A 12,225-nucleotide genomic window follows, 5' to 3' on the forward strand; every position below is an offset into this window, starting at 1 on the left:
AATAAAGCTGGAGGAGAAAGGATTTGCGAAGATCTCACCTGTATCACCTGTGAGCAGGTGAAACTGCAGCTTTGTGCAGTGACTGTCACACAGTGTAAGAACAGCCTGGAGGTTACAGGCAATTCACTGTTTGCCAGCTCAAGAATTCCAACTTGTTAATTTTGTACAAAATTTCTTTACCTTCAAAGTTTTGGGGTTTTTTTTCATCTCTTCTGACTTTTACAGAAAAACACATGTTTTGGATAGGACTTCAAGTTCTTTATGAACACAGTTCCAAGTTGTTCCTATTGGACATACTATTTTTTTACCCAAGTTCTATAAAAAAGCACAAGCAAAACAACCCACCAAAACTGCTCCAACAACCAAAAGTTTACTAACCTCTGTTTGTTGCCATTTGAAAAGAAACAGATGCCAAAATCAGGTGTTTTTTTCCTTTAATCCTGTGTATTTACAAAGAATGCTCAACAGTTTTGAACAGATGGAAATTGTTTCTTTGCTTCTTGCTTCAAAGTCTTTGTTAGTCAGCACATCATACAATCATTATATTGAGGCAATTTTACTGAAATCCTTGTTATCACATCATCTATTCCTTATGAACAACTCAGAATAAAGTCTTGGGACCAAATGTATCCCATCCATTACTTCTTATATATATGTATCAGTATTTTATTGGCTTCCTCAAAGAAGTCCTGCTTTTCTTTCTCCTAGGATTGTAAAATCATGCTTGGAAGCATTGTAAAGAGTACAGCTAAGTGTCCTTACCTGTTGGAGGGTTTTAATTCTTGCAGAAATAAATGTGATTTTTATCTACATGTTTTATACGTAATCCAAATAATTTACTTTCCTTTTTAGGAGCTTCATCCATATGAACAATATTTTTTCAGTTCACTATCACACACTGTATGAAATCCCTTGAGGGTACGTGTTCATCTGCACAGATATGCCCTATCCTGGTCATCATCAACTGTTTTTCATCTCCTGTAGAATAATTCATATTTTACATTGTGAACAATATATTGTGATAGCTCAAAAAGACACTTTCCCAAGTAAACAGTTTCATAGGTAGCACAAATTTCAATGTTCTACTTTCAGTTTCAGCAACTGAGGGGTCTAGAATAGAAAAGGTTTTTTTTTTTTTCTTTTTACAAAGGTCACTCATTCCTGTTCATGGAAATACTTGCATCTAGCAACCCAAATCCTATATGAATGCAACAGTAGCATTGACATGATTGTGTTCCAGTTTTTGGCACAGTGTGGTGGATCTGTAACTGCTTGGCAAGTTTCCCTCAGAATACCTGAATCTACAGAACCATTGAATGAGATGCATGGCCTGCCCTGATCATAAATTTGCAACAAAGAAAATACTCCTTAGCCATAGTCACGAGTTAGTTTTGCAAGAATTTTGCTCTGGAAAACCCCTACCCCCCCGTGTCCTCCCCCTGACCTGCAATAAGCAATATCGCAACCCCTTTGTGTTCCTGTGTCAACACTATCCCCAAACTGTAAGTGTTTGCAGCTGTGCACAATATGAAAGGGGTTTTGAAACACACAGAGACTAAAACAGGAGCAATCACAAGAGCCTCTTTGACTCTCAGAATGCTAAATCACACACTGCTGATCACTGAAATAGTTTCCTTTCTGTACCCAACTTATGTAGTGGTTTTGCTGTTCTGGCCAACCTACAAATGAACTTTTTGTAATAGGAGGCCTAAAAACTCTGAACATATGTGAGCATCCAAAGAGCTGGCAAGTATTGGACAGCCTCAGCTTTCTTTTCATTGTGAAAATTTCTCCTCACTGATTGTATGCTCAAAACAATTTACTTGTTTTAAAACAAGTCACATTTCTTTGGATTGAATTTTAAATTCATACTGTAAGGCTACTGTGTTTAAATTTATTGGTTTCTGCTCATCAAAATTTTGAGTGCATCAAACTACATTTTAGGTAGGCTGAAAAAAAGAGAGTGTAACAATGTTCTGTAAGCCTGTAAAATGCAGTGTCACAACAACAAAATAACTAAAAGCCATCACTTTAAGTGATCATAGACCTTACCCTTCTCTAATAGGCTCTTTCTTGTCTTCCACCTTTTCTTCTATTTGCCAGTATCTTTTTTATAATCCACTGCAGAAGAGCAGGAGAAACCTGCCATAGTGTTAAGGATGTTGTCTACTCAAGATTTAAAAAAACCCAAACCAAACTCCAACAGAACCCCCCTTCAGAATTATTTTACTGAACTTTCCATAGTTCACAAAATACCCAGTATGGCAAACCTTTTCTTTAGTTGAGCCGTAGTGCTTTTTATGCCTCTCTGAGAACTGTAAAGAAGTATCCCTTCCCCCTACTGGCAAATGGTGAGATAACTTTCAGACTTCCATTAGCTCAGTCTTGCTGATTTGGAGCACTAGTCCTTACTTTAACAGGATAGTTTCTTTAATAATTTTGCTGTTCCTCATTTAAGTGGGGACCACTGCAATGAAACTAGTCTAGAGAAATATTTTTGTGCCAACATCCAACACTTTTTTCTTTACAATATATTCCTCTATCAGCATCTGCTAGAGCTGCTTGTTATGGTTTTGCAACTCTTGTTTTTTTCCTTTATATTTCTTACATCCCACAAACATCTAGGAAACAGAAACACATCCATTCCTGTTTCATATTCACAAGAACATTAGCAAATAAAAGTTTTGACATACAGATCACCAGAGGGTACCATCACCTGCTCCACCTAATCAGCCCTGCATTCTCCTGCTGTACACTGCCCTCCAGTAAATGGGAAGACAGAGCTCTTGAGGTACTGGAAGTAAGAGCCCAAATTTGCCCTCCATCAACAGCTATTGCCAAGACTTCTGCAGCTGCATGGAGAGTTGCTACAAATGGATGTCGAGAAAGCATTCCCTTTGTGTGAGCTTTATTTTAGAAAAAAAAATTGAGAAATGGATTTCTGGTGTGTGCTACTTTTTAAAAAAGTGGTTGACTATTAAAAAACCCCCCAAATAATTATTTATGCATTATTTCAGTTACTTAGTTTTCCTTTTCTAAACAGAAAGTTCAATGTTAACCTTTGTTACTACAGTTGTCACATTCTTTAACAATACATTTTTTAATATGCTTAGTCATGCTCAAGCAAATACCTTCTAGTCCATGCCTTTCTTAGCTTCTGTTATGCAGTTGGTAGCTAAACTGTCATTGGTACACATTAATTTTATACAAAAAACTGTGAGACTGATTTTTGTACCTCTAAGGTTTGACCCCTCCACTTTATGTGTCTATTTGCTTAAGGGTGAGACTTCCAGTAAACCCTGTCAGTGCTATATATTGTCCCAGGTTTAGACTTTTTATTGCTATTTTTGTTATTTAAATATTTCCCCTGATTTACTACCCACTTCTACTTGTTCTATAAGTGAAGGACAAGATCTGGGTGTTTTTGTTTGCTTCTTTTCACTTACATAAAATTAATTATTCAATAGATTAGCATATGGACAGTAGTAAAGAAATAAACACACCTCCACTTACAGCTCAGCTTCCACATTCTTCACAGGTGACTGTCTTCACCTCTGCTTGACTGTTCCAAAGAAATGGAAGACCCGAGTCAAATTCCAATTCATATTTTGATGGCAAAAAGTACCAAATAAAAGAGCACTGTTTGAGTTATTTAGTTACACTGTAGTACCATAACTGTTTCTATATGTTATCAGAAATCGAGGCTGAGGATTATTACATCCAGTCTATTTTAACTCAGCGTCAGTGGTGGCTTAAAATGAAAAGGATACCAGAAGCCCATTAATACATTTAGACTGTGAGTACTGGGATAGTGTTCATCATCTGAGGAATGATGTTCTTGAAGAGCCTCTCAAACTGAAATACGGAGGCGGCAAAAATCCTACCAATTTTAAAAACGTGTGAGTGCCATTCTATGATGCTGCTGTCTGGGCCTGCTAACCTTCTGAAAATAAAATTACTTGAAATTTAAGCCAACCCTACAGGAATACTGGCACGTATAGTCAATGTAACCTTATCTACTTCTTTACTGGAAATAATTAGAGATCAGATACTTTAACCGTGGCTGCAAAGAGCTTGAAGTGTGCTGACCTCAATAAAAGGAGAGAGTTTATCATGGTAAACATGGTGAATCAATGAAGCCACAGAAGCTGAGAGAGCTGCCATCGATGGTAAGATTTGCTTCCTCATGACTGTAGATGGAGCCCTAACATAAGTAAATGCCCTCTTGGCAATACAAGTTTGGAATTTCATAGAATATATTTAGAGGCTTTTCACTATTTTTACTTATTGAGATTTTAATTTTCAGGACAAACAAAGTGAGAGCCCCACTGTTTTTCTGGTTTCTCAATATGCCAAACTGATTCAGCTCTCCTCAAAAATCCAGAAAGAGAGAAAAGCAGTCGTTCAACTTTTATTCTGTCCTGCAATTATCACCTAATGTAACCTTGTCTAACAATTTCTCTGCTAAAGGGCACCTCTAGGGCTGTCAGGCCAGCTGAATTAATTTAGAAAATGAAATTCAAACCTGACTAGTCTTATTCATCCCTTGCATCCATTATTCCTTTCATAACTGGATGCTACTGTACTAAAAAGCAAGGCAACAGCACATTTTGTGGATTTTATTGTATTACATATAAAACATACCGCTGAAATATGGATTGTAGGAATCTTAGTGAAGGAGGAGGGATCTCAGCACCATCTGACTGAAAGATGTTAGATAAAAGAGGAGTATTTATAGAAGTAAAATATGTCTACAGTTATTACTGTGGCTAACAATACAGGGTTCATCAGTATAATTAATCCTTTCCTTCCTGTAAATCACTTGTTTAAAAAATAAAGTATTTCTTGATTACTTGCAGCAAAACAAAACAAATAAGGAGAAATATCAAAACAATACATTCTTTCGCAGTTCTCAAGATACTTTGTCTGTTTCAAGCTTTAAGAAACAACTGTTATCACTGATGTTCTGGAAGTTAAAATATATACGCAAGGACTGTTGGTATTGGGTTGGCATTTGGCATCCAGAACAGAACAGGGTGAACTGGAAAAACCACAAACAGTTTCTTCTTATTATTATTATTTTATTTTTAAATATTACTGAAAACCTTAATTTTAGATCATAGTTGGCAAGTCTCACTGGTTTTAAAAGCTGCATCTCAGAAAGTTCACATGGCCAAAGGTCACTCCGGAGAGTCTGATAAAAGGGAAAGAGCAGCACAACTTACAGGTAGAAAGTAGAAATAGGGGCCCTGTGCTGCACTTTAGAATGGGGTTGGGTCACTTCACTGCCTCTGAAAGTTCACAGCTTAATTGTAATTATAAGCCTGTGTATTACCTTCTATATTCACATGGTATAGCTTCTTGAACAACACTCAAAAACATACAAACCACAGGTGATTTGAAAGATGACTATCAATTACAAATATTTTATATGCCTTAATTTATGTGAAATGAATAGGTACATGAGTTTATTTTGAGACTGAGGTTAACTTCTGGTGAGCATGTGTGAAACTCACAGTTTTACAAGCACAGTCGTCAAAAAATAATTTTTTTAGCACATGTTCATGAAAGTGAATTTCTGATTGTGCAGTGAAGTTTTACAATTACCAGTTCATGTCATCTTATGTAGTAATGGGACAGGTATCCCAGTTAGAACCAGCCAGTATTTCCAGGTTCAATACACATACACTGAATATAGACACAGAAGTTGAATATAAACTAGAATTCAAACTACTGTTTCGTTGGGTCAATTACACATGCTTTGCATTTCATATAAATTGTATATTTAATATCAGTAATTGCCATGAAGATGATTTTCAGATTGAAAATTATTTGCTGATTCAATTAACATGTTATGTTAATACTAAAAGCTCTTGGGAATATCTAGGGTTATTGCATGGTAATGGATTATCAGAAGATAAATACGATATATCTGATTTATTATAAATTGTTTATTTCAGTTGGACTTGGACTGTAAGTGTACTTAAGGTTAAGAATATACTATACTGATTTGCAGCTAAATTTTGTTAATTTGCCTTGTTTTGGAACCAACTTTTTTGTAGCCATTTATAAAAGACAAAATTGTCTATAGGGACACGGTTTTTTTAAAAAACAAGGAGCTAAAAGTTATTTTCTCATCACTCAGAAAATTTCCCTAAATGACTGATAATACCTCTTTATAGATTCTTTAATTTCTTTGTTCAGTCATAAGACTGAATCTGGTAATTTTGACATATGATTTCTTTTTTTTTAACTCAAGGAAAAGCAGTCTGTACAGATGAATTACATTAAATTTAGTCTATCCAGATGCTGAACTATGCTCCAAGCTATATTGTATGAAATATCAAAGATGTCTATGTGTTCTATTTAAATACAATTTTTCAGATTCTACTTGATTAAAATAAAATCAAGTTGCTTTTAAAAGCTAACCTGTCCAAAAAATGCCCAACAAATTCCTGTGCAAGATATTTATTGGTTTAATCTGTAATCACTTATACAATACTGTCTAATAGATGTAGATACTGTTTAACATCAAGAGATCTATTTAACTCTCTCTCTTTATAAAGATGAATACAGAAATGAGCAGAGAGAAAATGAATAAAATAGGTTAGATCTGTCCTGTGGTGACAGAATCAATATATTTAAACCAGCAAAACATAGTTCAGACAACTCCCCTTAGAGCTCCAGTGTTTCAGAGCAGTCATTTGAGCTTTGTCAGGACATGGACCACATATGAAAAGTAAGGAAACTGGATTTACCTGCAGCATCTTTGGGTACTTGTTGACCCCCAGACTGAATCACTTATCTGCAGCATTTAAACCCTGGAGCAAAAATGTTACATAATTAGGTGTAACAAGATAATCTCCTGTTTCAAGAAATTCATTAGCCAAATAAAAGAATCCTCTAACTAAAACAGTTCATTTTATTAAGGTCCACATGTTGTGTTATCTATTTATTTCATAACTCTGCTAAGGCCTTTTTTAATATACAACTTTATAATTTGTTTTCTGGTGTTCTGGCTTACATTAGATAAACCACTTTTGGATTTTATGCAAGACATATGGAAAAATCCATCACTGATTTACTGCACATTTCCACACACAGTCAAACTAATATCTGATCACTACTGAAGAAGAAAACCCCTGCTTGGCAGTGGATACTTAAGCAAATTTCCAAACACATGGATGTGCACAGCCTTGTGCAAGAAAGCTTCTGATAGCCAAAATGCCAACCAATACACTGCAGTATTTACTGGAAAAGATAACAGAAAATTTAAACTGGGATTTATTTTCACTTCAGAAACTACTGCAACAGAAGCAATTGCAATAAAATAAAAGTGTTGCAACAGCTACCTCCAATACTTTGTATAACAGATTCTGAGTTTTATAATTTATCTATATGATAACACCTTAGAAACTTTTTCTTTTTTTTTTTTTTTAATAGCTCTAGAAGATGAAAGTTTTGAATGTTAGTCAAGAAGACAAATCTCTTTTTGTCAATTAAATCTCTTTAATTACATTCATTCTTTTGGGTGACTATTTGTAGTTATCTATACTGCTGCTTCCAAGAATACAAGGTAAATACCTCAGTATTGTTATCAACCTTCTGCCCTAAACTACCTTTTTTATATATTTCAGTTGGATCAACAAGACTAGTTTTAGTATGGCCACAGCAGGTGGAATGACCTTTACCCCATTCCTATTTTATAATGTGTTTTGTGAGACTCTTGACACGTTACTTCAGAGCCTATTAGGAAGAATACACTGCAGAAGTTAGTGTCTTCTGAAAGTAAGATTTAATTATTTTCACATTTAATTACAGACCAAGCTAATAATTTTCAGTTAATTGAAATCCATCCTCTCTTTAAGGACACATGCATTTTTTTAATTGGGAAAAAAAATAAACAACAAAACAGCGGCTGCTAATCCTGATTTGGGAAGTATTTAGCTGCAGGCCATGGTTCACAGATGGTTTTGCATCCTCAATAGTTTCGTGGGCAAGATAGTTAACTGTGATTATATGAAAATGTCAACAAAAATTACCAGGGAGAAAAAAACTCAAAAAGTTTTCTAATAAAAATGGCAGTAAGGAGCCACCTTTCTTCAAGAAGTAAAAGCATGTATAAACCATTTTTGATGAGCAGATCACCCCCTTGAACAAAGGAGAAGTGCACTGGAACAGAGCATTTGAAAAGCAAAATCATGCTTTTTGATAGATATTTTCTGTCGTGTACATAGTAGTTAATCCATTTTTTAGCAACATTAGCTGTCAGATTAACACATTATCCGTGTGAGTCACAGTTAGTCTAAACCAAGGATGTGCCTGAAGAATGATGTGCACCCACATGAAGGAAGGTTTACACAGGCTGACTTACACCACCACTGTGGAATGCAAACCCTGCTTTCTTTTTTTACTAATGCTGACCAGAGCTCTACAAACAGCCATTCTCAATTGCTGCATCATGCTGAGTTGATACAAGCCTTGATGTGGATTTTAACATCCATATGCAGGCCTTGCATCTGCCACACACATCCATGCATTAACTCCAGGGCATATATGCCTCCATTGTTCTGGTCAATATACATCAGGATGTTAAAGAATTTACTTCATCAAAATGCTCCTTAAATACACTGGTTTTATCCATTCAAGAGCATTTAATTTCTGGAAAGCCAAGTTTAAGTAAATTCAGTTTCAGAATAGAACAGGGTATGATCTGCAAGCAGCATATTTTTCTATCAATCAAGAGAACAGAGATAGAAGCTTTCTCAGGCAGCTGATAAGTGTCAATATCCCATTTAAAAAATACATTCTGAGCATATGTACCTATTGCTATATCTCTCAGACACAAGGTAAAGAAATATAATAGGATTAATTTCATCTCAATTCAGTGATGACCCATTTGGAATAACTCACTTTTGGAGACATCATCTTATTAAAAGATTGCACTGTAACATGTGACTGCAGCTCTTAGAGGCCTTTCCCCTACCAACACTTCATTTCACAGTTTGATTTTACTCTCCACTCTTATTCAATCTGTGGCTCTATTTTTCACCCTCCAGCAGGCCAACAAAGCCCCTTTTTTACACAGCCTGTATCTTTTTGTAATCTTCCAGAGTTAATAACCAAGCTTAATGAAGGCAAAGCCTGCTCTGAAACAAGCTTTGTTCCAATACAGGAAGATTTGGCAAGAAAAGGAAAGCTTCCTATGGAAGCTTCTTAGAAGACAAGTCACAGCCAAACATTCCAAGTGGTGTCTGAAGGGTGTGAGACTTTTGTGTATAGTAAATATTTGCTATCTGTAGGAGCAGCTAAAAATAAAGAAATAAGCTTTCATTTTCTTGCCTTTGGCTCTCTGTATTTGGTCATGAACTATCTAAATAGTCCTGGCCTATCCTGCAGGGCACGTGGGCCAGCTGGGCTCTTTGATGGAGCACAGGTCAGATGATGAATATTATGTTTATAATCTAAGGACACTCAGCTGCCATTTGAGCATAGTTCCCAGCTACTTCTCACTAGAAAATCTGTAGGAATTAGCATATTTAACTCTAAAAAACGGCAGCAGCAGCAGCAACAACAACGAGAAAACGAAACAAAACCAAACCCTTTGAATTTACAACTGTATTAAGGAATGTAATTCACTTAGAAATGAGCAAGTGACACTGGACACAGAAGAGATGAATACCTGCACTTTTATGTATCAAAATTAACTTGCTTTTAGACAATTTACCACTTCAAGTCAAAAAATATTCTAAAATTAGATTAAAAAAAAAAATGAGGCAAAGAGCATCTTCAATAAAGAATTTGGAGAAGACAAAAATATTTTCCAGTGGCACACCTAGTCTTGCTTTTAGAGGTAAGTACACAATATGAACACAATATGACAAGCTCTTTATCAAAGCAATGCAATTTCTGACTGCATGAGAGTTACCTTCAAGTCCCAAGTCTCTTCAATGTCACTAAAAACATTACAGGAAGAAGCAGGGGAAATTCCAGTCAAGTATTACTCCAATCATCCATATCCAGTGCACTGTAATAGGTAAACAGAGTCAATAAATTCAAAAACAATAACAGAAGCAGCAAACAGGGACACACGTTACGTTTCAAGATTTCCTGAATTCACCAGGAATGCCTTTTTGATCAAGAAGAGATGCAGTATTGCCCTGTAATTTAAGACTAAGTAGCTCCTGCATCAAGCATTTATCTCCACAGAGAGAAATAATAGCTACTAATTCTATTTGTTCTAAATACTATCCCAGTACAAATGTTGATATTATTTGATGCTGATAAATGAAGATAGTTCCTGCCCCTTTATTTTATCTCAAAAGCACCAGTGTAAAGGTGGGGAATCATCTGATTTAATGTAGATGATAATGAAATAGTAGAACAACAGATGAGTAATGAGAACTGACAGGTTTTGTATGTGTTTGAGGTAAAGGATTTTTTTGTCCAGTAGAAATGCTGTTTGAATTGTTTCCCCTTATTTCATTTTAGATTTCAAAACAACATTCTTTTCTAAGTAGACAATAGGAACAAAAGCAAGAAATTGCATTAAATAAATCTCTAAAAGTCTATCTAACAGGCTTCAGGCTATGCTGTACTTTTTCTTTTAAACATTTCCACGTAAAATCAGATGTTAACTCTCTGAGTGAACCCATGTGCAAACTCTTTATTCATCAGATTAATGGCTGTGGAGCAACAGGCAACTGAACACATTTCCACTCACATAAGGTATTCATGACTTTCCAGAAAACTTCACATTATTGCAACTACTTTTCAGTCAAATATGTTGCATCTAGAGAAGAAGGAAATAAATTGCAACAAGGTTTAATAGGAAACTACAGTAAATGTATTGACACAACTAGAAATTTGTTTCTTTAAACAGGACCTTGTTATTACTTTGACAGATGGATTTTTGCCTTGCCATAGATTTGAAAAGAAAGGAAAAAACAGCCTTTTCTCTGGGATACTTCAGATTGCCGAGTGTAATATCTCTGTTTGTTGCTGCTTTTATGCTGATCCAAGGCACAATCAATAGAAGAATTTAGTCAGGTTCTGTGCTATAGCAGCTAAGGCATATGTTAAGGTTGAAAATCTACAGGTGAAAATATAGAGGAAAATACAAAAGTCAATATTCTATATCACACTTGCATTTATACTGCATATGACTACATGCTTTTAAATTTATACAACCTATTGTGCCAAATATCCAGAGCTTTATACAAAACTAATGGTAGGGTTTCACTTCTAGGCACTTTGATCAACAGGAACACAGTAGATACAGACAAGATAACACATGCTGGTGACAATGCTGGTGCCACAAAAAGAGCAATGAACTCAATAACATTTGATGTAAAGGTGACAATATAAAAGTGAAATCAAAGAGCGACTTTGTGATTCACACATATGATAAAATCTGAACTACAACAGTAAATGCTGCAAAAAGCAAAACCCTACAACTTTGGAAATAACTCCTCTTCAAGTATCTGGTCAACTTCTCTTTAACTTTCTAGGACTAAAGTACTTTTTTCTTTTTTTTTTTCCTTCTTTTTCTGATAAAGACATCTGCAATACTGCCAGATGTCTTCCTTTTAGGTTGATCATTCTACATTCTTTCAGAAATACTGACTCAGATCTGTTACTTGATCTGACCCTGTTTGTGGATCCTTATAAATATGATGGTTCTGTTGTTGGTTTTGTTTGTAAATTTAACACAGATAAATTTACAAGGCATGTTTGGGATAAACTGCACATTTTGGGACCACATCACAGTTTGGATGAGAGGAAGTTCAAACTTGTGTAGCACAGTGGTTGCTTGTTCAAGTATGTATTTTCAGGTATATTAAAGTGTAGTAAACACTAAATTCTTGAAATGCTAATAGTGGCTGAATAACATAGAGAGTGGCAAGTCAGCAAACCACAGAGTGATAATTTGATCACTGGGTTACAGAATAGTTAAGTTCCACTGTGACCCCGAACTTCAAACTGTGTACAGGTCACGACCTCTGGACTGCAAGAAATTCAAGAACAGAGAACCTGAGCTGTTAGAACACAGGACCTGTATTGCACTTCAGCTTTCATAATGTCAGTTCCCAATTTCTTTCTGTTCTTTTTCCACTCTAAAAGTGTCTGCTGTACTATTGCCCCAAGTAGGACTGTGCTGAATGCATTATATACTAAGAGCTCTTTTGAGCAATGAAGAAGGAGGTCTAAAAACCAGGAGGCTTA

The 12,225-nt window shown here is 35.5% G+C and overlaps 1 long non-coding RNA gene across 1 annotated transcript; it reads right to left on the reverse strand.

The window, feature by feature from the left end:
• Window positions 1–3,520: 3,520 nt before the first annotated feature.
• LOC116793254 lies at window positions 3,521–10,022 on the reverse strand. The gene is made up of 3 exons (XR_004359419.1): window positions 9,929–10,022; window positions 6,759–6,821; window positions 3,521–3,562 (listed from the first exon to the last, which is right to left on the reverse strand). It is a non-coding gene; the product is annotated as an uncharacterized LOC116793254 (long non-coding RNA).
• Window positions 10,023–12,225: the final 2,203 nt, after the last annotated feature.

Source organism: Chiroxiphia lanceolata, chromosome 13 (genome assembly GCF_009829145.1).
Source record: "Chiroxiphia lanceolata isolate bChiLan1 chromosome 13, bChiLan1.pri, whole genome shotgun sequence".
Classification (NCBI taxonomy): domain Eukaryota; kingdom Metazoa; phylum Chordata; class Aves; order Passeriformes; family Pipridae; genus Chiroxiphia; species Chiroxiphia lanceolata.